Consider the following 26,721-nt stretch of genomic DNA (forward strand, 5'->3'; position numbering starts at 1 on the left):
GCAAGAAAATTTTCAAGAATTTTCCAAAAATTTCTTGCTGTTTTTCGCACCTAAAGTCATGTAGAAGAAAAACAACAAAAAAACTAAAAAAATTATCACGACGTTTCGACTGCAACACGAGCAATCAGGTGTGAATTAACACAAAAAGAAATTTTTCCAAAAAATTCCAAAAAATTCTTGCTGTTTTTCACACCTAGCCACGTAGAAGAAAAACAATGAAATAAAAAAAATTCTCACGACGTTTCGACTGCTACACGAGCAATCATCGTCAGATGTGAAAAACACGGCAAGAAAATTATCGAACATTTTCAAATAAATTCTTGCTGTTTTTCACACCTAAAGTCACGTAGAAGAAAAACAATAAAATACAAAAAATTCTCACGACGTTTCGACTGCAACACGAGCAATCATCGTCAGGTGTGAAAAACACAGCAAGAAAATTTTCCAAAATTTTCTTGCTGTTTTTCACACCTAAAGTCACAGAGAAGAAAAACAATGAAATAAAAATTCTCACGACGTTTCGACTGCAACACGAGCGCAATCATCGTCAGCTGTGAAAAACACAGCAAGACAATTTTCCAAAATTTAGAAAAAATTTCTTGCTGTTTTTCACACCTAAAGTCGTGTAGAAGAAAAACAATAAAATACAAATATAAAAATTCTCACGTTTCGACTGCAACACGAGCAATCATCGTCAGGTGTGAAATCCACAGCAAGAAATTGTATTACTTTATTATTTCCCTTCTACGTGACTTTACCGAAAGAACCAATAATATCTTAACACCTGTTTTTGTTGCCAAATGGGAAAAAACCTCTTCTTATATTTTGCTACTGGCAAAGGAGGTCCCATGAAGTAGTGAGCCAGATGAAGACGAATTAAACTTAAGCAGAGGATTAAAGCAAATGCAATCAGGCGAGGGCAGGAGGCAAGGCCCCGCGTGGCTAGGCCCCGCGTTGTAATGTTCCAACCTGGACATCGATTCCATACTCGCTGCTACTCAATTGATATCCCTACGAGAGAGAGACGGAGAGAGGCTCTACCTGGGTAAACAACAACCACCACCACAACAACCACGATGTTAACTTCTCACCTCGGATCTGAGAGCGAGCGCGGTGTAGCAGCTCGTGACGTGGCGCGGCAGCAGGAGGTGATATGACGTCACTTGCGGGGTTGAACACAATCCCCTCCCCCAACGAGCGGCGGTATAACTGAATAAATTATGTTAATGAGACGGGCTCATGCCCAGTGTTGAGTGGATGCTGAACCCGTCGCAATGAACTACGATTGCATTTATGAATACATTATGTTAATTAACCGCCAATTGATAGCTTCAGTTTCAATCTTAATTTGAAGCTTTCGTGACTGCAGGAATTACTCTTTGGTTCTTTCGGTAAAGTCACGTATAAAGATAAAATAATAAATTAAATAAAAGCATACTACTTTTTTAATTTATTATTTTATCTTTATACGTGACTTTACCGAAAGAACCAAAGAGTAATTTCAGTTTCATTTATTAGTTACTAGCGGGAAGCACCCGGCGTTGCCCGGGGCAAACATTTATTGAAAAACTTCTAAAAAAAATGTAAAAACATAACACATACAAATGCGCGGTGGAAAATAAACTTGCGGCTCGCCCGTCAAGATTTGATTCTTTAGATAGCGCAAAGAAATCGAAGGTTGTAAATGTATTTAGAATCGGCTTATTCCGTTTGATCGATACCACAAACGCTCAGCAGATATCGATTCTCGCCACACACTTCATGGTCATTCCCCCCCCAAAATACAAATGTTTATTTTTTTTTATAATTTTTGCATGGTGTGCATTTTGCAAAGTACCACATGGAAAATTTCAAGTTTGTTGCATGTCGGGAAGTAAGCTAAACATTTTGAACAGACAACACATTCACAAATTTTCCTTTCACATAGAGAAGACTAGCTTGACTACCCGGCTTCGCCCGGGACTTGGATTCACCACGCCCGGCCACCTTTGTCTCCCCAGTGGCGATGTTCACACAGACCACATCAGTTACTCGTTTGAGGCTGAGTCGACCTAGGGGAAGCCCAGGACCAGTACAATAATCGTGGTGGCCGTGAGCGGGAATCGAACTCGGGTCGCCGGGTTCGTAGCGCAGCGCGTTCACCACACATCATCTCTAAAACACAGAAGTGAGATGGCTTTCTAAAAGTAGATCACTGGCAGAGTTTTTGAGTTGCGAGAGCCACTCCAGAGATATATTTTAGAAAAACAGTCACCACTAGCAGCACATTTCAGTGACACCGAATGGGTCGCAAAACTTGCTCGCTTATGTGACATATTCAGCCTGCTCAACGTACTCAATCTGTCATTTCAGGGGAGATCGACAACTCGGTTCAATTCGGCAGATAAAGTGGCTGCATTCAAAGCAGAGGTCGCAACCGGGTACCCGATACCCGTACCATACCCGATACCCGGCTACCCGTACCCGGCCGGGGACGGGTACCCGTTTGCGACCCTGGTGCGGCCGGGTACGGGTAGGCCGTGAGTCATTGGTGAGTAACTGTTTGTCACTAATTTCCCAACGTCTTGTCTCTTCTCACAATTCAAGTTCCTAGAACAGGGGTGGGCAAACTTTTTCACTCGCGGGCCACAATGGGTTCTAAAATTTGACAGAGGGGCCGGGCCAGGAACAGATGGATGGAGTGTTTGTGTGAACTAATATAAATGACATGTAAAAGTCATTACATGAAAGGATTTGGCCTTTCACAGGTAGCAAAGCATTTATTTGCAAGGAAATTTAACAAATTGCACGAACAATACAAAAACATGTCGTAACGTGACTGATGAAACATCATGAAAACATCTGAGGCCTGCGCCCAAACCAATGACCTCACTTGAACTTCTTTATTATCTACATTAACAGGTTAGAGCAGCCACGCAGGCTGTGTGATGGAGATTTGGTTTCAACTTCGCTGCAGCAACAGATCATCAGTTTCAGTGAGAACAGTGTTGTTGATCTCCCATTTTTGCCAGTGCATTCAAGTTTGGAGTTATTTTGGTTGTGGCAATTCTCAGGATAGATCTGAGGTGCTGATCCGTTAACTTTGATCTGTGACGGGCTTTGTTGGCGTTCATGATGCTGAATGTCTGCTCACACACATAAGTCGAGCCAAACAAAGTCATTATCTTCTGTGCAGTCCTCCGGAGGTTTGGAAACGTGGCTCTGTTAAGTGAAGCATAAAAGTTATTCAGTTTAACAGAGTTGAACTTCTCCTTTAGGACGGAGTCAGAATGAAGATCTATCAGTTCCAACTGCAGCGCCTGTGGTGCTGTTTCAGGGTCTTGTGACAGGGGACAGGACACCAGCTGAAGTGACTGTTCAATGTTTTAGAAATCAGAGAACCTATGGCAGAATTCTCCGTGCAAGTCCTCAAGCGATTTGCTGTATTTTTTTGCGTTTCGCGGTGCCTCTTCCTGCATGAAAAGTGTGGGGAAATGAGGGAAAGATTTGTTCACAATTTGTCCGGAGAACAAAGTGCGCTTGGATTTGAAGGCTTTCACATGTTTGTACATGTCGTGAACAAACTGATCTTTCCCCTGCAGTTTCACATTCAGCTCATTCATGTGTGAAAATATGTCCACAGCAAACGCAAAGTCACTAAGCCAGTTCTTGTCGCTTAGCTCAGGGAATTCGTCAGATTTCCCCATCAACTCCAAAAATGCGATGATGTCCTCTTTCAGCTCCCACACTCGTTGTAACGCTTTCCCCAAACTTAACCAGCGGACACGAGAGTAAGTCCTGATGATCCGCATCAGTTTCCTCCAGGAACGTAATAAACTGACGGTGCTTAAGTCCCCTTGCTCGTATAAAGTTTACAAGTTTTACGACTGGATTCACGACATTAAGCTGCAATACAGACTTACACAGGGATTCCTGATGGATGATGCAGTGAAGGAAAATAAGATCCTGGACAGGATTTTCCTCTTTCACTTTATCCTGGATTCTTTTCAGCAGCCCAACATTTTTTTCAGTTAAATTTGGCGATCCATCCGTCGTGACATTGACAAGTTTACTCCGAGGTAGCATCATTCTTTCGATGACAGCAGATACCTGGTTATACAAGTCCTCTCCCCGCGTTGTTCCTTTCAGGGACTCCATGGTCAAAAACTCCTGTTACTGTAAAACTGTCGTCAATGCCTCGGATAAAAATGAGGAGCCGAGCAGTTTATTTTACGTCCGTACTTTCATTCAGTGCTAGTGAATATAATTCAAAGGAATCAGACTTTTTGTTTAATTGACTGGCTATATTTTTATCAATCAGTTCCACACGGCGAGTCATAGTCCTGCGTGATAAACTGACTTTTTCAAATTTGCTTTTTATCTCCGGACACAAGATGTCTGCTCTCTGTACCATGTACTATTTTACAAACTTGCCTTCGGAGAAAGTGGTAATGAGTGGTAATGTTGGTGAGAAGAAGTTTTTAAAGAAAATTTAAATCGAAGTGAAGGAAATTATTGAAAAGTTTGTATAATTAATGATTTTTCAAACTTTAATCATGTTTTCTGTGCTTAAAACTCTTTAAAAAAAACGGTGGGGTCTAGAACGGACTCGTGACATTCGGAGATAACTCGGAGTTAAGTTTTGTTCAATTACATAAAGTGCGCCATCTAATGGGGGAATGGGGGCATTACAGGAGGAAGGTAACATTTAATTTAATAATAATATTTGGATAAGTTCGGCGGGCCGGATTAAAAAGCCCAACGGGCCGAATACGCCCCGCGGGCCATACTTTGCCCATGTCTGTCCTAGAATCAACCCACCCGCGCCTGCAACATGGTTTCATCCCAGAGGTCGCAATCGGGTACCCGTACCCTACCCGATACCCGTACCCGGCCGGGTACGGGTACCCGTTTGCGACCCTGGTGCGGCCGGGTACGGGTAAGGAATCAAAACCCGTTTGCGACCTCTGATTCAAAACCAAACTGGAATTATGGGGGCGACGAGTGAACATTAGAACTTTTGACATGTTTCAAACACTAGCAGAGATGTTGAAAGAGACTGAGCCAGGGCCTTTCTCCCAGCTGGTGCATTAAAACCTATCTCAGCTTTTAAAAGAGTTTGAGTGTTATGTCCCAACCACAAAAGACCCCCGAACTGGGAAGGAATGGACCCGCGACCCATTTGTGAATAAGCCAGGTGAATCGACCTTGCCTGTGCTAGAAGAGGATCAACTGCTTGAGATCGCAAATGGTGGCCTTAAAAGTATGTTTGAGACAACTTCAAATCTCGATACGTTCTGGATTAAAGTCAAGGCGGAATATCCTGAGATTGCCACAAAAGCACTGAAAAGCCTGCTTCCATTTCCAACGTCCTGTCTTTGTGAAGCAGGGTTTTCTGCAGTGACAGCAACAAAAACGAGATTATGGAGTAGACTGGACATAAGCAACACACTTCGGGTGTCACGATCTCCCATCACCCCCAGATGGGACCATCTAGTTACAGGAAAATAAGCTCAGGGCTCCCACTGATTCTGCATTATGGTGAGATGTATCATTATTTCATATTACAATGTAATAATATAAATAAAGTGCACAATAAATATAATGCGCTTGAATTATCATGAAACCATCCCCCCCTCCCCGGTCCGTGAAAAAAATGTCTTCTTACTAATTGTGATAATACATATATTCTCGCTTTAACTTTTACTGATTGTTTTAGTGTAATTCTATCAGGTCTCAGAATTCAGATCTTGCCGAAGGATACAGTTGTTATAATTAAGATCATTATGCATGAACTTTGAAAGGAACCACTCAGACACTTCTGTGTTAAGCAACTTTAATTTCTAAACAAAAATATAACACTCTAATATGCAAACTCTTATGCTTGGAATTGTCACAGTACTCCTGGAGATGTGCTCATTGATCCGTACATTTAACCCTCACTGATTACATTGTTAAACTGGGTAACAGAGCAATCGGTTAATTCCTCAGAGTAACGCGAGCATAGGAAAAAGTCCTTAAAAATAAATGTGACCATATTCATACGAAAGGCAATAATGAAACATGTCCCGAATGCAAAAGTAGACCTCAATGAATTCATTGGTAGATTATGTAATTAACTAAACGTCTTGGAACAATGGTGTGCGGCAGTGTGCCTGTGGGGGCCGTTGGCCCCCAGGGTGTCCCCCTCACGCATCCCCTATTCCGGTTGCGTTGCCGCACCGCCCTATTACCCGCTAGGGTTTCGCCGGCCTTCGGACGCGACGCCCCTACCCATACGGCCTCACGCAGCGCTCCCACGCTGCAAGCATACGTGCGCACAGCATTATCAATCAAACGCCATACTCCCCCTCTTTACACCGCTATGTACAGCTCTCGCACGCTGCGAGCGTGTGCCTGTCTACAGCCCTGTGCGGCACTCGCCTCCACGTCGAATAACCACGTTACCAATGCGCACCCGTATCCGACACGTAGCGAACGTACGCGGACTCCCGCACACAGCTCCCCGCGGCACTCACTCACCACTGAACACTCATGTTGTGATCGCGCACCTGTATCATACACGTAGTGAACACACGCGCACCCACACGCGCAGCTCCGCGCAGCGCTCACTCACGTGGCGAACCACTGTGTACACAGCACCACACCCGTTCACACCTCTCAACTAGATCACACAAGGCCACGATTAGCTATTAATGATTTATTTTTGACCACCTGGGATTGATATTAAATCAGTATGAATCGACGAGGCTGGCCTATTCTACTACCCCTGGACCTATTCCCTATTCATCGGCTATGATCCTACTTCACCTTCTTACTCAGTTAGGTGCCCACGGCGGTCCATTGATCCCGTACTCGCGGCGTACCTCGATGCGTCTCACGGACATTCGGGTCGCTGGCTGGAGAGCGTCTTGTCGCCTGGTGCTGGAGTAAGAGAGCGATCTCCCCTTTGCGCCCCATTTTTATCCTCCCGACATCAAAGGGATGCGGCTCCGAGCGTGGTGGCGGCCCCCTCCCAGTTTTTCTTTAACAATGGGCGCGTGCCCGTCAGCACGCGTACGGCGGTTCCGGGCGCCCTTGCTATGCTAATCAGATGCGCTGCGTGTTGCGGCGTTTATTCTAATTAATCCCTTTCTCATGCATGGCGCCTTGGTCTTGCGCATTATGCAGCGGCGTCCATCACCACGGCCTGCTGTGGAAGGTAAGCGCGGAGCCTCCGCATGTCTCCACCACCTGCCCCATCACTTGCGCACTATGCGCCCGAGTCGCCTCTCTGATTATTTGCAATTCCAGCCCTATCTTTTAACTTCCCTAACAATGGCACCTAGGCACTCGAGCCCTCTTTGGCACGCTTAATTATGCCGCCCCGTCCCTCCTCTGCCTGTCTCGTCGACCCGTGGGGGTGTGTGTGGGGGGATGCGTTTCAACCGCGGTGGCCGAATGCCCTTCGCCGCGACCATACCATCTTAAGGCCGGTCGCAGCGCCGCGGTGCAAAGTAGCGTCGGGGGAGGTCGTCCAATTCCCTGGTCGCCGGAAACCGTGAAAGTTAATCCCGATAAGGGTTTCTCGGATAAAAACCGGTCGGTCAGGTGACCTCCCCTCAGAGCTCTATGGGGGGGAGAAATGCGTGCGGGTGTGTTCATGTGAGGTGAGGCGAGGGGGACGCGGGGTCGGCTCCGTCGCTTGGTGGTGGCGAGGTTGTAGATGGGGCGCCTGCTGAACGGCTTTGTGGCGGCTGCATCACATGCCTGCTTCAGCAAATGCTTATCAATTGGCTAAAGCTACAATAAATTCGCGGGCAAGACTCTGTGATCAAAAGAAAAATTTCAACACAATAGTCTCCCTGTGAGTGTGTGGATTCGTAACGTAGGTTTCTAAACGTTAAGTTTCGTCAATGAATTCATCGGTACAGTTCAAATTAACAAAAAGAACGACTAAAATACTTCTCAAAGACTGTATCCGCGTGACTCAATGGGCAGCAATGTTCTTCATTATCAGCTAATAGTTTACACACTCTTATGATTATTCTTCTCATTATTAGTCCCGGTATGTGCGGTATGTGTGTGTTTGGTGGTTTTGTCTCCTTGATCAATTCTTCGCGTCAAGCAGACGCTGGGTGATACGTGGCGAGTATGTGAGTGTGGGGGAGGGACATACACACAGCTTCCTCACTCTCTCTCGCTCGGCCGCAGCTAGAGCTGCTGCCCACTGCTGGATGAAGAGTTGGCACGACGCTCGCCGTCGGCGGTGAGCGATGATTCCGTCGTCAGATAGCGCCCGCAGCTCGTCTGCTGGTCGCCGTTCCTCACTCTTGTCTTGGTTCACAGCTGGTGCTGGTCGGTGTGTGTGGGTCGAACCCACGGCGCTCTCCTCTTTCTCACGGGTGGCTAGTCATGGTTTTTTCCCCTGCTGGATGAGCCGAGTCGGCACGACGCTTGTCTTTGAAGATGCTCGACAGCGCTCGCCGCTCGTCCGCTGGCAGCTGACACCCTTGCTCGGTGGCGCTGCTGCGCTCTCTCTCCGGCTCCGTGCTCTCTGGCGATGCCTGGTTGCGCGTGCAGCTGGTTCTCTAAGATGCTGGCTTGTTCGATGCTTGGGCTTCCACCCTTTCTCCCGGTTGATTGCTCGTCGTTGCTCGTCACTCTATCTCTCGGGCTGCAGCTGCTCGTGGGAGCTGGCACTCAGCGTTGAATAACTTTGAGCGATAATTCTTCTGTCAGCGCCGAGCTCGTACTCGGTGACCCATTGCTACTCGGCAAGCCTCTTCATCCTTGGTTGATTGCAGAGTCCCACCCCAGAGCTTGCTGCTTGCAGTAAGTCAACTCTGCGTTGATTTTGTAGACTCGTGGCTTCTGCTGGTGCAGCTCGTTGACGATGTGCCAGTCACGGGGGCAGGTTCCCCGGAGCCTGCCGATCACAGCTGCTCGTGGGAGCTGGAACTCACTCTCAAAACTTGTAAATTGTATTCGCACACCTCTTAAACAACTGTGAAAGCTTAGTACAATACAACTTATCGCAATCCTTGACTTTGCAAGCAACTCAAAACATCAGGATAAATGTAGAATAAAACTCTCAGCGATACTCTTGTCAGTCTATGCCGAACTCAGCACCGAGCATCACCTCGCCCCTCTTCTCTGCGAGACACAACACCCATTGTTGATCTCGAGGCCATGCCCCGGAGTCTGCCCGTCGCAGTACTCTCTGTCGCTTGTAGTCTTCTGTAACTTGCAGTAGTCTCGATGTATGGGTCGTGCCTCTGTTTTTACGTGAATTTCTCTCCCTTCGGATTAAAGTGTGGTTAGTCATAGGACACAACATGTGCATTGTCTTTGAAACTGATTGGTCCACACCAGAGACAGCTTTCTTTTGAACCTAGTATCAAACGGTGTTAATCCAGAGGACGCCAATAGGCGTGCTCTTTGAGTGTTTGTGATGAGGTATGATACAAAACTCCGAGTTGCTGAGGCAATTAAGCAAGCACCATATATATGCTAATATTATTATAACATAGTGAATGCTTGGGAGCTTATTGGCTCTCGCTCATAGTTAGAGATCTACCCAACCCACAGGTCCGCAAATGCTGACCGCTCATACTCTGCAGGTTGAACCTAGGAATGGAGTGTTCATCTTCACGTGTTTTTCATTAAATGCCTGTGACAAATGTGAAACTATTGTAGCTTCATTGTCTCAAGCTTACACATCTACAGGTTCTCCATTTGACTTTGTATTGTCTAAGAAGTCTACCCACACCTCCACTTCAACAAACTGCTGGGAGTTGCCTCGCTCTGCCTCACAGTCAGAATTCTCCTCCTGCTTCACGTTGCATCCATTGATGTGAAGGTCCGATTTTGGAGTTGAATGTTCATCTTCACATTTTACCTTCACTTCTTCGCTCTTCACTGTCACTTCTTCGCTCTTCACCGTCGCCTCTTCAAATGTCACCTTGATACATTTCATAGTGTCCAAGCTGGAATTTACTTCTGGTTCTTTTTTCAGGAGGGATGGGCTCATTGCAGCACTTTGACTTTCACAAGTCGATTTCAGACTACACTCCTTGGGGGTATTCTGATGCCTGTTTGTTCTCTTGTGTGTATTAAGCTGTGTTGACTGTGCAAACGCCTTCCCGCACAGAGTGCACTTGAAGGGTTTCTCTCCTGTGTGTGTTCTCTGGTGTTTTTTAAGATCAGGTGAAAATGAAAATGCCTTCCCACACACAGTGCACTTGAAGGGTTTCTCTCCTGTGTGTGTTCTCTGGTGTTTTTTAAGATCAGATGAAAATGCCTTCCCACACACACTACACCTGAAGGGTTTCTCTCCTGTGTGTGTTCTCTGGTGTATGTTGAGACAAGACAAACTTGAAAATGCCTTCCCACACACACTGCACGTAAAGGGTTTCTCTCCTGTGTGCGTTCTCTCGTGTATTTTGAGACAAGACAAACTTGAAAATGCCTTCCCACACACACTGCACATAAAGGGTTTCTCTCCTGTGTGCGTTCTCTGGTGCATTTTAAGATTTGATGACTGTGAAAATGCCATCTCACACACACTACAATTGAAGGGTTTCTCTCCTGTGTGTGTTCTCTGGTGTTTTTTAAGATAAATTGAACTTGAAAATGCCTTCCAACACACACTGCACTTGAAGGGTTTCTCTCCTGTGTGTGTTCTCTGGTGTATTTTAAGATAAGATGAACTTGAATATGCCTTCTCACACACAGTGCACTTGAAGGGTTTCTCTCCCGTTGGAGATCTCTGGTCCTGTGTAAAATTCCCAGTACAAGCCATGCTGTTTGCATACTGGTCCCATTGTTGTCCTTGTGTACCGAGCTGCGCTGAGTGCCTTTGCTCCATCAGACCAATTCTGCAGAGGAAGCATCAGAAGAAGCATCAGCTGCAGACAGAAAAAAATGTCCACACCATCTTCATCAGTATCGAGGCACAGAGGAATGAATATATACACAGTCACACATGACTTACACGTGTATATTTATTCATATATTCAGGATTATTCCCAAATTCATCACACGGGCTGTTAAGGCAAACGATGAGAGGGCAAATGGTTATAAATATGCCTGGAAGCCCTAGTATCTTCAAAATAAATATTAATCCAAAACACCAAGAACACAATTTCAGCTGCCTGGCTGCAAAAGTAGTATTTATAAAAGCAAATATCAGCTAACATAGACAAAGGCTGTTGGGAATAATACTATTTGTATTATGCAGGAATGCATCAATAAATGTTAAATCGCAACTTTAGAGGTGTGAAGCCAGGCTCAGATTTGCTTGAATGCTTGGATGAACAGATCTAACTTCAGCAGCATATGTGCTGTTAATTTCCTGTTTCCATTCTTCCAAAAAGTTCCAGAGGGAAACTAAAATAAGCGATTGTTTTGATTTAACCTCCATGTTCAATAGTTAATAGAATTTACTGCAAATACAAACTTGACACTGTCACACACTGGCATGGTAAAAAGTGGTGGTGTGTCCAGAACCATGCCTGGACGCCTTCATCTGCTCAGTATTGACGCTTCCTCCCTTCACCATGTAATTAATTTAAGATCAATCAACATAGCAGAGGCCCACAAGCAATTCAGCTTTCACTTATCAATCATGTTTGCTGGCGGTGATAATCAAACTAATTGTTGAGTTCATAATGCAGTGAAATAACTGCACCACAGCTCCCCACAAAGATAAACTCTTAAAAACACTTACATTTCACATGCATCATTAACAACAAAAATCCACCATTCATGACGAATTGCAAGTAACCTTATCCCAGTGCTAATGCCATAATAGGTGAAATTTAAGACCATGTAAGTTTGGATTCCTTGTCAGCAGGTAATGGGAATGATCCAGGTGTCAAGGGATGACTGACAGATGAACCAGATGTGCTCCCCACTGTCCTGCTGGGTTTTAGGAACCCAGCGTTCCACCTATTCATGTGGGCGTCGCTCTTCCGACCTCATCGTTGTTGCAGAGAAAATATCTATTAACTGCCCTGCAGCATACCTGAAGGACATTTAATGTGGTGTTGGACCAGATGACGCCAAAAGGCGTACAACTCAAAAAAGGTGTCAGTTTTGTTGCCAGATAAAAGGGTAAAAAAAACAATTATCATATTTTGCTACTGGCAAAGGAGGTTCTCCAATGGTGTAAATGCTTACCCCGAGCTCTCATACTCTGATGGTGCATTGTCTTTGAGTTGTACACCTTTTGGCGTCATCTGGTCCAACACCATGTGAGACTAGGCTCTAAGGAAAGCTGTCTCGGGTGTGGACCAATTAATTTCAAGGACAGTGCATACATTATCAAAATTGTGTTTTTGTTTGCATTCTGACCGCAGGTATTGTGGTCAATGCAAACATGACTCCTTGTAAAAAAAGGTGTCAGTTTTGTTGCCAGATAAAAGGGTAAAAAAACAATTATCATATTTAACTACTGGCAAAGGAGGTTCCAATGGTGCATTGGGAGCTTATCAAACTACATAGTTATTTATTGATTAAAAGCTTTCGTGACTGCAGGAATTAATACTCTTTGGGTCTTTCGGTCAAGTCGCGAACATTGAAAATAATAGATCACGACGTTTCGATCGCAACACAAGCAATCGTCTTCAGGTGAGAGAGAAAGCTGCTGGTCTAACACCGTTTGAGACTAGGCTCGGAAGAAAGCCGTCTCTGGTGTGGACCAATCAGTTTCACAGATAATGCATAGATTATCACAGCATGTGTTTTGTTTGCATATTGATCGCGAGTATATTGTGGCTAATGCAGACACGATTCCTTGCAAAAGGTTTCAGTTCGGCGTTTTAACATCTTAACACCTAAATTTGTATTTAAAGCTTTCGTGACTGCAGGGATTCATATTCTTGGTTCTTTCGGTAAAGTCATCAAGAAGAAGGGAAATAAAAAAATAAAAAAATATGAAACAATAAAAATTTCTTACGACGTTTCGATTGCAACGTGTTTTTCACACCTAAAGTCACGTAGAAGAAAAACAATAAAATAAAAATTCTCACGACGTTTCGACTGCAACACGAGCAATCGTCAGCTGTGAAAAACACAGCAAGAAAATTTTCAAAAATTTTCAAAAATTTTCTATTAATGTCTTACTGTTTTTCACACCTAAAGTCACGTAGAAGAAAAACAAAATAACAAAAAATAAATTCTCACGACGTTTCGACTGCAACACGAGCAATCGTCAGGTGTGAAAAACACACCTAAAGTCACATAGAAGAAAAAGAATAAAATACATAAAATAAAAACATTCTCACGTTTCGACTGCAACACGAGCAATCAGGTGTGAATAACAGCAGGAACATTTTCTAAAATTTTCCTAAAATCTTGCTGTTTTTCACATCTAAAGTCACGTAGAAGAAAAACAATAAAATAAAAAATAAAACAATTCTCACGTTTCGACTGCAACACGAGCAATCAGGTGTGAAAAACAGCATGAAAATTAAAAAAATGTAAAAAAAAGATTCTTGCCGTTTTTCACACCTAATGTCACGTAAAGAAAAACAATGAAATAAAATAAAAAAATATATAAAAGGGTATAAAAAACAATTATCATATTTTGCTACTGGCAAAGGAGGTTCAAATGGTATAAATGCTTACCCCGAGCTCTCATACTCTGTTGGTGCATTGTCTTTGAGTTGTACGCCTTTTGGCGTCATCTGGTCCAACCCATGTGAGACTAGGCTCTAAGGAAAGCTGTCTCGGGTGTGGACCAATCAACTTCAAGGACAATGCACATTATCAGAGTTACGTCTTTTGTTTGTATTATGACTACAGGTATTGCGGTCTATGCAAACATGACTCCTTGTAAAAAGGTGTCAGTTTTTGTTGCCAGATAGAAGGGTAAAAAACCAATTATCATATTTTTACTGGCAAATGAGGTTCCCATATTGTATTACTTTATTATTTCCCTTCTACGTGACTTTACCGAAATAACCAAGATAATCTTAACACCTGTTTTGTTGCCAAAAAAGGGGGAAAAACCTCTTCTTATATGTTGCTACTGGCAAAGGAGGTCGCATGAAGTAGTGAGCCAGATGAAGACGAATTAAACTTAAGCAGAGGATTAAAGCAAATGAAATCAGGCGAGGGCAGGAGGCAAGGCCCCGCGTGGCTAGGCCCCGCGTTGTAATGTTCCAACCTGGACATCGATTCAATACTCGCTGCTACTCAATTGATATCCCTACGAGCGAAAGACGGAGAGAGGCTCTACCTGGGTAAACAACAACCACCACGAGAACAACAACAACCACGGTGTTAAATTCTCACCTCGGATCTTAGAGCGCGCGCGCGGTGCAGCAACTTCCGGATATATCGTGACGTCACGCGGAAGCAAGCGGTGACATGACGTCACTAGAGGGTTTGAACACACAAACCCCTCCCCCAACGAGCGGCGGTGTATCGAATAAATTATGTTAATGAGACGGACTCATGTCCAGTGATGAGGCATGGATGCTGAAGCAGTCACAATGAACTAGCGATTACATTTATGAATAAATTGTTCATTAACCGCCAGTTGATAGTTTCAGTTTCATTTATTTGGTACTAGCGGTAAGTACCCGAAGTTGCCCGGGCGAAAAAGGCAGACACATGTAGTTACACACACATGGACTGACACACACACACAGAGTTACACACACAAATGCACTCACACATACACAGACTAAACAACAACAACCGCCATTCGCCACTAAGTGGCGGTGACGTCACCACAACGCTTGTGCCAGGCTATGTGCACCTTGAGGCCACATGAAGTGTCGAACGCCTGCTGGCAGGAGGTCACGGGGCAAACCCAGATGGCACAGGTCGACTGACTGAGACGACTGGCTGATGCACCACCTGTGGCCCCTACTGTGGCAACTCGCTGTGCTTTAGCTGCCCGGCGCTCCGCTCGTTGTTGTGAGCGTCGCTCCTCCGCCCTCCGTTGTTGTAGGAGGGCGATTGCCTTCAACTGGCCAGTAGCGTCCTTCACGAGCCTCCTCCACAGAGGCCGATCTTGACATGGCTGGTACCAGTCATCGGCAAGTCCACTCAGCTCCACGTCCTCCTGTACCACATCACTCCATCTCTTCTCCAGCCTGTGCCACGGCCGTTTAGCCCCTTCGATCCGGCCGAACAAAAGCTGTTTAGGCATGCGGTGGCTGGGCATGCGGGCTACATGACCTGCTGGAGGAGCTCACGGATGGGACTTTGCCCAGATCTTTCAAGGATTTGTGAGCTCTTCACACAATCCAGCCTGGTTAAACCCAGGATGCATCGTAGGCAGGCCATCCTAAATGTTTCTAACCGGCGAAGATATTCCATTAGGGGGGGTCCAAGTTTCAGAAGCATAGAGGAGGGAATGACCGTGGCCGAGAAGACCTGAAGCTTCGTGCGGAGTGATAGAGCAGGTAGCTTTCAAACAGTGTTAGACAACCGATGAAAAGATAATCCGGCTCAACTGATTCTGAGTGAGACCTCTGCTGTTAAACCAGAGCTGGTCATTAGCAGACTGGCAAGGTATGGGAAACTCTCCACTGTCTCCACAACTGCCCCATCACCCATCGGGAGTTGTGGGAATGGAGTGTCCGATGGTACAAGATACCCAGGCAGGTGCTTCGTTTTGGTGGGGCTGATGGAAAGGCCCCACCTCTTGGTGGCAAGCTCCAGGTTCAGCAACGGCACCGAGAACTCCTCCTCCGAGTGAGCAGCAATTAGCAGATTATCGGCATACATAATGTGGCTGAGCAATAGGGAGCCATCCCTTGACCGCACCCGGGCATCGATCAGCCTCCCATTGTATCTGTACCAAATGGAAATTCCTACGGTACAGCTATTGAAGGCTTCACGAACTACGTGGTCAAAATAGATGTTAAATAATTTGGGAGCCAGAGGACATCCCTATCGAACCCAAAGTGTACAGGGAAAGGCTCTGACTCCCGGCCACGTAGTTTTACCCGGGCCCGCTCACCATTATGAAGGTCCTTAAGGATGGTGATCAGTGGGTGAGGGACTCGGAAAGCACGAAGAACAACCCAGAGCCCAGGCCTACTGATGGTATCATAGGCCTTGAGCAGGTCAATAAAGCACACACATGGACTAAGACCCACACATGGGCCTACAGACACGCAAAGAAATGGACTTACACTGACTAGCATGCACACACAGCAACTAACACACACGCACATATGGACTCACACACACAAACACATCGACTTAAACACACACATATGGACTGACACACACAGACATCCACTTGAGATATACACACACATGGAGTTACACACACATATGGACGTACACACATACAGCGACTCACACACATACATAGAGTGACACACACATTGCCGTACACAGACATACAGACTGTCACACATAGACATCCACTTGAGATATACACACATGGAGTTACTCACACATATATCGACGTACACACATACAGCGACTCACACACAGACATACGTGGACTCACACACAGACATACGTGGACTCACACACACATTGATGTAAACACACATATGTACTTACTCACACACATATAGACTAAGACACACACACATAGACTAAGACACACACACATGGACTTAGACACACATAGATAGACTGACACACACACAGCCCTACACACATGGACTTAGACACACATAGATAGACTGACACACACACAGCCCTACACACATACACGTGACACACAGACATCTACTTGAGATACACAGACACAGCTTTGAAAAGAGTTTGAGCATTACTTCCCAACCACAAAAGACCCCCGACCTGGGAAGGAATGGATCCGCAACCCATTTGTGAATAAGCCAGGTGAATCGACTTTGTCTGTGCTAGAAGAGGATCAACTGCTTGAGATCGCAAATGAAGGTGGCATTAAAAGTATGTTTGAGACAACTTCAAATCTCAAGGCGGAAAATACTGAGATTGCCACAAAAGCACTGAAAAGCCTGCCTCGATTTCCAACATCCCATCTTTGTGAAGCAGGGTTTTCTGCAGTGACAGCAACCAAAACGAGATTATGGAGTAGACTGGACATAGGCAACACACGTCGGGTGTCACGGTCTCCCATCACCCCCAGATGGGACCATATAGTTACAGGAAAACAAGCTCAGAGCTACCACTGATTCTGCATTATGGAGAGTTGTATAATTATTTCACATTACAATGTAATAATAATATAAAGTGCACAATAAATATAATGCGCTTGAATCATCATGAAACCATCCCCCCTGCCCCCCCCCCCCGGTCCGTGAAATAACTTGTCTTCTTACTAATTGTGATAATACAAAGATTCTCGCTTTAACTTTAACTGATTATGTTTTAGTGTAATTCTATCAGGTCTCAGAATTCAGATCTCGCCAAAGGATACAGTTCTTTTAATTAAGATCATTATGCATGAACTTAGGAAGGAACCACTCAGACACTTCTGTGTTAAGCAACTTTAATTTCTAAACAAAAACATAACATTCTAATATGCGTACTCTTATGCTTGGAATTGTCAACACAGTACTCCTGGAGATGTGCTCATTGATCCGTACATTTAACCCTCAATGATTACGTTGTTAAACTGGGTAACAGAGCAATCGGTTAATTTCTCAGAGTAATGCGAGCATAAACGGCGATAGGAAAAAGTCCTTAAAAATAAATGTGACGATATTCATACGAACGGCAATAAAGAAACATGTCCTGAAGGCAAAAGTAGACCTCAATGAATTCATTGGTAGATTATGTAATAAGCTAAATGTCAGTTTCATCTAACTAAATGTCTTGGAACAATGGTGTCCGGCAGTGGGCCTGCTTCAGCAAATGCTTATCAATTGGCTAAGGCTTCAATAAATTCGCGGGCAAGATTCTATGATCAAAAGAAAGATTTCAACACGTCTCCCTGTGTGTGGATTCGTAACGTAGGTTTATAAACGTTTAGTTTCGTCAATGAATTCATCAGTACAGTTAAAATTAACAAAAAGAACGACTAAAATACTTCTCAACGACCGTATCCACGTGACTCAATGGGCAGCAATGTTCTTCATTATCAGCTAATAGTTGACGCACTCTTATCATTCTTCTTCTTATTATTAGTCCTGGTATGTGCGGTGTGTGTTTGGTGGTTTTGTTTCCTTGATCAATTCTTTGCGTCAAGCAGACGCTGGGTGATACGTGGTGAGTATGTGAGTGTGGAGGAGGGTCATACACACAGCTTCCTCGCTCTCTCTCGCTCAGCGGCAGCTGGAGCTGCTGCCCACTGCTGGATGAAGAGTCGGCACGACGCTCGCCGTCGGCGGTGCGCGATGATTCCGTCGTCAAATAGCGCCCGCAGCTCGTCTGCTGGTCGCCGTTCCTCACTCTTGTCTTGGTTCACAGCTGGTGCTGGTCGGTGCGTGTGGGTCGAACCCACGGCGCTCTCCTCTTCCTCACGGGCGGCTGGTCAGGCTCTTTCCCCTGCTGGATGAGCTGAGTCGGCACGATGCTCGTCTTTGAAGGGGCTCGACAGCGCTCGCCGCTCGTCCGCTGGCAGCTGACACCCGTGCTCGGTGGCGCTGCTGCGCTCTCTCTCCGACTCCGTGCTCTCTGGCGATGCCTGGTTGTGCATGCAGCTGGTTCTCTGCGATGCTGGCTTGGTCGATGCTTGGGCTTCCACCCTTTCTCCCGGTTGATTGCGCGTCGTTGCTCGTCACTCTATCTCTCGGGCTGTAGCTGCTCGTGGGAGCTGGTACTCAGTGTAGAATAACTTTGAGCTATAATTCTGTCAGCGCCGAGTTCGTACTAGGTGACCCATTGCCACTCGGCAAGCCTCTTCATCCTTGGTTGATTGGAGAGTCCCACCCCAGAGCTTGCTGCTTGCAGTAAGTCAACTCTTTGCGTTGATTTCCTAGATTCGTGGCTTCTGCTGGTGCAGCTCGTTGACCATGCACGGGGGCAGGTTTCCCGGAGCCTGCCGATCGCAGCTGGTCGTGGGAGCTGGAACTCGCTCTCAAAACTTGTAAATTGTATTCGCACACCTCTTGAACAACTGTGAAAGCTTAGTACAATACAACTTATCGCAATCCTTGACTTTGCAAGCAACTCAAAACATCAGGATGAATGTAGAATAAAACTCTCAACGATACTCTGTCGGTCCATGCCAAACTCAGCACCGAGCATCACCTCGCCCCTCTTCTCTGCGAGACATAACACCCATTGTTGATCTCGAGGCCATGCCCTCAAGTCTACCCTGTCGCAGTACCCTATCGCTTGTAGTCTTCTGTAACTTGCAGTAGTCTCGATGTATGGGTCGTGCCTCTGTTTTTACGTGAAATTCTCTCCCCTCGAATCGCCGTGTGGTTAGTCATAGGACACAATATATGCATTGTCTTTGAAACTGATTGGTCCACGCCAGAGACAGCTTTCTTTCGAGCCTAGTATCAAACGGTGATAATCCAGAGGACACCAAAAGGCGTGCTCTTCGAGTGTTTGTGATGAGATAATACAAAACTCCGAGTTGCTGAGGCGATTAAGCAAGCACTATATAAATGCTAATATTATTATAACATAGTGAATGCTTGGGAGCTTACTGGCTCTCGCTCCTAGTTAGAGATCTACCCAACCCACGGGGCCGCAAATACTGACTGCTCTTACTCTGCAGGTTGAACCTAGGAATGGAGTGTTCAACTTCAAGTTCTTTTCCTTAAAGGCCTGTGACAAATGTGAATCTATTGGAGCTTCATTGTCTCAATCTTACACATCTACAGGTTCTCCATTTGACTTTGTATTGTCTAAGAAGTCCACCCACACCTCCACTTCCACAAACTGCTGGGAGTTGCCTCGCTCTGCCTCACAGTCAGAATTCTCCTCCTGCTTCACGTTGCATCCATTGATGTGAAGGTCCGATTTTGGAGTTGAATGTTCATCTTCACATTTTACCTTCACTTCTTCGCTCTTCACTGTCACTTCTTCGCTCTTCACCGTCGCCTCTTCAAATGTCACCTTGATACATTTCACAGTGTCCAAGCTGGAATTTGCTTCTGGTTCTTTATTCAGGAGGGATGGGATCATTGCAGCACTTTGACTTTCACAAGTCGATTTCAGGCTACACTCCTTGGGGGTCTTCTGATGCCTGTGTGTTCTATGGTGTCTACGAAGCTGTGGTGACTGTGCAAACGTCTTCCCGCACAGAGTGCACGTGAAGGGTTTCTCTCCTGTGTGTATTCTATGGTGTATTTTAAGATTTGATGAATGTGAAAATGCCGTCTCACACACACTGCACTTGAAGGGTTTCTCTCCTGTGTGTATTCTCTGGTGTATTTTGAGACAAGACAAACTTGAAAATGCCTTCCCACACACACTGCACGTAAAGGGTTTCTCTCCTGTGTGCGTTCTCTGGTGCATTTTAAGATTTGATGACTGTGAAAATGCCATCTCACACACACTGCACTTGAAGGGTTTCTCTCCTGTGTGTGTTCTCTGGTGTTTTTTAAGATACAATGAACTTGAAAATGCCTTCCAACACACACTGCACTTGAAGGGTTTCTCTCCTGTGTGTGTTCTCTGGTGTATTTTAAGATAAGATGAACTTGAATATGCCTTCTCACACACACTGCACTTGAAGGGGTTCTCTCCTTTGTGCGTTCTCTGGTGGATTTTAAGAGTAGATGAATTTGAAAATGCCATCTCACACACACTGCACTTGAAGGGTTTCTCTCCTGTGTGCGTTCTCTGGTGCATTTTAAGATTTGATGACTGTGAAAATGCCATCTCACACACACTGCACTTGAAGGGTTTCTCTGCCGTTGGAGATCTCTGGTCCTGTGTAAAATTTCCAGTACAATCCATGCTGTTTGCATACTGGTCCCATTGTTGTCCTTGTGTACCGAGCTGCGCTGAGTGCCTTTGCTCCATCAGACCAATTCTGCAGAGGAAGCATCAGAAGAAGCATCAGCTGCAGACATAAAAAAATGTCCACACCATCTTCATCAGTATCGAGGCACAGAGGAATGAATATATACACAGTCACACATGACTTACACGTCTATATTTATTCATATATTCAGGTTTATGCCCAAATTCATCACACGGGCTGTTAAGGCAAACGATGAGAAGGCAAATGGTTATAAATATGCCTGGAAGCCCTAGTATCTTCAAAATAAATATTAATCGAAAACACCAAGAACACAATTTCAGCTGCCTGGCTGCAAAAGTAGTATTTATAAAAGCAAATTTCAGCTAACATAGCAAAGGCTGTTGGGAATAATACTATTTGTATTATGCAGAAATGCATCAATAAATGTTCAATCGCAACTTTAGAGGTGTGAAGCCAGGCTCAGATTTGCTTGAATGCTTGGATGAACAGATCTAACTTCAGCAGCATATGTGCTGTTAATTTCCTGTTTCCATTCGTCCAAAAAGTTAGAGAGGGAAACTAAAATAAGCGATTGTTTTGATTTAACCTCCATGTTCAATAGTTATTATAATTTACTGCAAATACAAACTTGACACTGTCACAAACTGGCATGGTAAAAAGTGGTGGTGTGTCCAGAACCATGCCTGGCCGCCTTCACCTGCTCAGTATTGACGCTTCCTCCCTTCACAATGTAATTAATTTAAGATCAATCAACATAGCATAGGCCCACAAGCAATTCAGCTTTCACTTATCAATCATGTTTGCTGGCGGTGATAATCAAACTTAATTGTTGAGTTCCTAATGCAGTGAAATAACTGCACCACAGCTCCCCACAAAGATAAACTCTTAAAAACACTTACATTTCACATGCATCATTAACATATATAAACAAAAATCCACCATTCATGACGAATAGCAAGTAACCTTATCCCAGTGCTAATGCCATGATAGGTGAAATTTAAGGCCATGTAAGTGTGGATTCCTTGTCAGCAGGTAATGGGAATGATCCAGGTGTCAAGGGATGACTGACAGATGAACCAGCTGTGCTCCCCACTGTCTTGCTGGGTTTTAGGAACCCAGCGTTCCACCTATTCATGTGGGCGTCGCTCTTCCGACCTCATCGTTGTTGCAGAGAAAATATCTATTAACTGCCCTGCAGCATACCTGCAGGACATTTAATATGGTGTTGGACCAGATGACGCCAAAAGGCGTACAACTCAAAAAAGGTGTCAGTTTTGTTTCCAGATAAAAGGGAAAAGAAAAACAATTGTCACATTGTGCTACTGGCAAAGGAGGTTCCAATGGTGTAAAGGCTTACCCCGAGCTCTCATACTCTGATGGTGCATTGTCTTTGAGATGTACGCATCATCTGGTGAAACACCATGTGAGACTAGGCTCTAAGAAAAGCTGTCTCGGGTGTAGACCAATCAATTTCAAGGACAGTGCAAACATTATCAGAGTTGTGTTTTTGTTTGCATTCTCACTGCACGTATTGTGGTCAATGCAAACATGACTCCTTGTAAAAAAAAGGTGTCAGTTTTGTTGCCAGATAAAAGGGTAAAAAAAAAACTATCATATTTTGCTACTGGCAAAGGAGGTTCCAATGGTGCATTGGGAGCTTCTTAAACAACGTAGTTATTTATTGATTTAAAGCTTTCGTGACTGCAGGAATTAATACTCTTTGGGTCTATCGGTCAAATCACGTACATAGAAAATAATAGATCACGACGTTTCGATCGCAACACAAGCAATCGTCTTCAGGTGAGAGAAAAAGCTGCTGAGACAAGGACTTATATAGGCCTGAGATGGGTGCATCAAGGTAGGTGGGTGGAGCTGGAGATGGTCCAACCAATTGAAATAAACACGAAGTAACCGTATACAAAAAATATCCCAAGACAAAAAAATAGTACAAATCTGTAAATGATAAAAGGGGAAAAGCCTCTTCTTATATTTTGCTACTGGCAAAGGAGGTCCCATGATGTAGCTGCTCACCCCGAGCTGTCATTGTTCTGATGGTGGCGTTGTCTTTGTGCTGTGTACGCCTTTTGGCGCTGTCCTCTGGTCTAACACCGTTTGAGACTAGGCTCGAAAGAAAGCCGACTCTGGTGTGGACCAATCAGTTTGACAGACAATGCATAGCTTATCACAGCATGTGTTTTGTTTGCATATTGATCGTGAGTATATTGTGGCTAATGCAGATACGATTCCTTGCAAGAGGTTTCAGCTCGGCGTTTAAACATCTTAACATCAAAATTTTGATTTGAAGCTTTCCTGACTGCAGGGATTCATATTCTTGGTTCTTTCGGTAAAGTCATCAAGTATTAGGAAAATAAAAAAAATATGAAACAATTAAAATTTCTCACGTCGTTTCGACTGCAACACGAGCAATCATCAGGTGTGAAAAACACACATAAAGTCACGTAGAAGAAAAAGAAGAAAATAAATAAAATAAAAACATTCTCACGTTTCGACTGCAACACGAGCAATTAGGTGTGAATAACAGCAAGAACATTTTAAAAAAGTTTTCCTAAAATCTTGCTGTTTTTCACATCTAAAGTCACGTAGAAGAAAACAATAAAATAAAATAAATAATAATTATTAAAATTCTCACGTTTCGACTGCTACACGAGCAATCATCGTCAGGTGTGAAAAACACGGCAAGAAATTGTATTACTTTATTATTTCCCTTCTACGTGATTTTACCGAAAGAACCAATAATATCTTAACACCTGTTTCAGTTGCCAGAAAAGGGGAAAAACTCGTCTTATATGTTGCTACTGGCAAAGGAGGTCCCATGAAGTAGTGAGCCAGATGAAGACGAATTAAACTTAAGCAGAGGATTAAAGCAAATGCAATCAAGCGAGGGCAGGAGGCAAGGCCCCGCGTGGCTAGGCCCCGCGTTGTAATGTTCCAACCTGGACATCGATTCCATACTCGCTGCTACTCAATTGATATCCCTACGAGAGAGAGACGGAGAGAGGCTCTACCTGGGTAAACAACAACCACCACGACAACAACAACCACCACGACAACAACCACCACGACAACAACCACGATGTTAACTTCTCACCTCGGATCTTTGAGAGCGCGCGCGGTGCAGCAGCTGTCGGATATATCGTGACGTCACGCAACAGCAAGCGGTGACATGACGTCACTTGCAGGGTTCAACACACAATCCCCTCCCCCAACGATCGGCGGTGTAACTGAATAAATTATGTGAATGATACGGGCTCATGTGCAGTGATTCAACGTGAATAAATTATGTTAATTAACCGCCCGTTGATAGTTTCAGTTTGATTTATGAGGAACTCGCGGAAAGCACCCGACGTTGCCCGGGGGAAACATTTATTGAATAACTTCTCAAAAAACTAATTCTAGATTTGAAGCTTTCGTGACTGCAAGGATTCATACTCTTAGATTTTTTTCGGTAAGTCACGTAGGTAAAACATCAAAATTAATGAAAATAAAATAAAACAAAGATCACGACGTTTCGGAGGCAACACAAGTCTCCGTCATCAGGTGGGACCGTCACAGCTCGAGAAGCTGTGACTTCTTGTCTCGTTGTCTGTCTCGTTGTCTGTTAAAAACTCTAACAGATAGGTGGAATTCCTCCCCGTAGAGGGCATTAATTCTAGATTTGAAGCTTTCGTGACTGCAAGGATTCATACTCTTAGGTTTTTTCGGTAAGTCACGTAGGTAAAACATCAAAATTAATGAAAGCTTCAAATCTAGAATTAATGCCCTCTACGGGGAGGAATTCCACCTATCTGTTAGAGTTTTTAACAGACAACGAGACAACAAGTCACAGCTTCTCGAGCTGTGACGGTCCCACCTGATGACGGAGACTTGTGTTGCCTCCGAAACGTCGTGATCTTTGTTTTATTTTATTTTAATTAATTTTGATGTTTCTCAAAAAACTTAAAAATATAACATATTCAAATGAATTTTTTTTTCATGAATATCTCATTAAATTTCGATTTAAAGCTTTCGTGACTGCAGGGATTCATCTTCTTGGTTCTTTCGGTAAAGTCACGTAGAAGGGAAGTAATAAAATAAAAATAATATATATTAATAAATAATAAATCAAACATTTATTTAAAAACCACAATATACTTATTTATTTTCATTATTTTATTACTTCCCTCCTACGTGACTTTACCGAAAGAACCGAGATTATCTCATTAATTAAAATTTAAATAAATAAATACCCAACGTGCGGTGGAAAATAAACTTACGATCGCGCAAAGGAATCTAAGGTTGTAGATTTCTTTAGAATCGGCTTATTCCCGTTTGATGGATACCACAAACAGACAACACATTCACAAATTTTCCTTTTATATGTAGAAGACTAGCTTGACTTCCCCGGCTTCGCCCGGGACTTGGATTCACCACGCCCAGCCGCCTTTGGTCTCCCCAGTGGCGATGTTCACACACCACATCAGTTACTCGTTTGAGGTTGAGTCGACCTAGGGGAAGCCCAGGACCAATAAAAATATTCGTGGTGGCCGTGAGCGGGAATTGAACTCGGGTCGCCGGGTTCGTAGCGCAGCGCGTTCACCACACATCATCTCTAAAACACAGAAGTGAAATGGCTTTCTAAAGGTAGATCACTGGCCAGAGTTTTTGAGTTGAGAGAGCCACTCCAGAGATATCTTTTAGAAAAACAGTCACCACTGGCAGCACATTTCAGTGACACGGAATGGGTCGTAAAACTTGCTCACTTGTGTGACATAAACAGGTCCCTGTGGGGTGGGCTGGTAGGAACGAATAACCAAAAAATATAAACATAATGTATTATTACACTTGTTTAGCCAGGAAAGCCTCACTGAGTCTGTAGGGTCCTGCCAAGTGTTTGCAGTAGGGGGCGATGTTGCTACACCTAATCGGACGATACGAAGGGAGAGTTTGAGGCCTAGTTCTAGGCTTTAGGCCTAGCTGTAGGCGTTAGGCTGCTGTGAGTTAATTTTTAATTTAAATGTTTCAATTATTAATGTAAAAGCTTTAAATTTTAATGTTTCTATTTAAAAACATCAGGGAATGTAACATTGTTAAACATTAACTTCCTTTCACACACGCGGGGGTACGAAGCGAAGGGAGAGTTTGAGCCCTAGTTCTAGGCTTTAGGCCTAGCTGTAGGCTTTAGGCCACTGTGAGTTAGTTTTTAATTTAAATGTTTTAATTAAAAGCTATCTCAGGCAATTATAAGGGAATGTTACACTTGTTTAGCCAGAAAAGCCTCACTGAGTCTAAAGGTTTTTGTAGGGTCATGACAAGTGTTTGCAGTAGGGGGCGATGTTGCTACACCTAATCGGACATCGGATGGACGGACGATATAATCTATTGTAGGCTGGTTCACTTCGTTCCTACCAGTATCAGCCTGCTCAACGTACTCAATCTGTCATTTCAGGGGAGATCGACAACTCAGTTCAATTAGACAGATAAAGTGGCTTAATTCAAAGTCAAACTGGAATTATGGGGGCGACGAGTGAACATTGGAACTTTTGACATGTTTCAAATACTAGCAGAGATTTTGAAAGAGACTGAGCCAGGGCCTTTCTCCCTGCTGGTGCATTACACCCTATCTCAGCTTTTAAAAGAGTTTGAGCATTACTTCCCAACCACAAAAGACCCCCGAACTGGGAAAGAATGGACCCGCGACCCATTTGTGAATAAGCCAGGTGAATCGACTTTGTCTGTGCTAGAAGAGGATCAACTGCTTGAGATCGCAAATGAAGGTGGCCTTAAAAGTATGTTTGAGACTTCAAATCTCGACACGTTCTGGATTAAAGTCAAGGCGGAATATCCAGAGATTGCCACAAAAGCACTGAAAAGCCTGCTTCCATTTCCAACGTCCTATCTTTGTGAAGCAGGGT

At 44.3% G+C, this 26,721-nt stretch overlaps 1 pseudogene across 1 annotated transcript in view; it reads right to left on the reverse strand.

Moving 5' to 3' along the window:
* The window catches only part of LOC144738387 (uncharacterized), a 48,379-nt pseudogene that overhangs the window by 14,635 nt on the left and 7,023 nt on the right, over positions 1 to 26,721 (reverse strand). Inside the window, exons 4-7 of the transcript XR_013589245.1 lie at positions 23,919 to 23,971; positions 19,702 to 20,857; positions 9,695 to 10,834; positions 1,092 to 1,156 (exon numbers count right to left, since the gene is read on the reverse strand). The product of XR_013589245.1 is annotated as an uncharacterized LOC144738387 (transcript). The remainder of the gene's footprint in view (positions 1 to 1,091; positions 1,157 to 9,694; positions 10,835 to 19,701; positions 20,858 to 23,918; positions 23,972 to 26,721) is intronic.

Source organism: Lampetra planeri, chromosome 82 (assembly GCF_965212315.1).
Source record: "Lampetra planeri chromosome 82, kcLamPlan1.2.h2, whole genome shotgun sequence".
Classification (NCBI taxonomy): domain Eukaryota; kingdom Metazoa; phylum Chordata; class Hyperoartia; order Petromyzontiformes; family Petromyzontidae; genus Lampetra; species Lampetra planeri.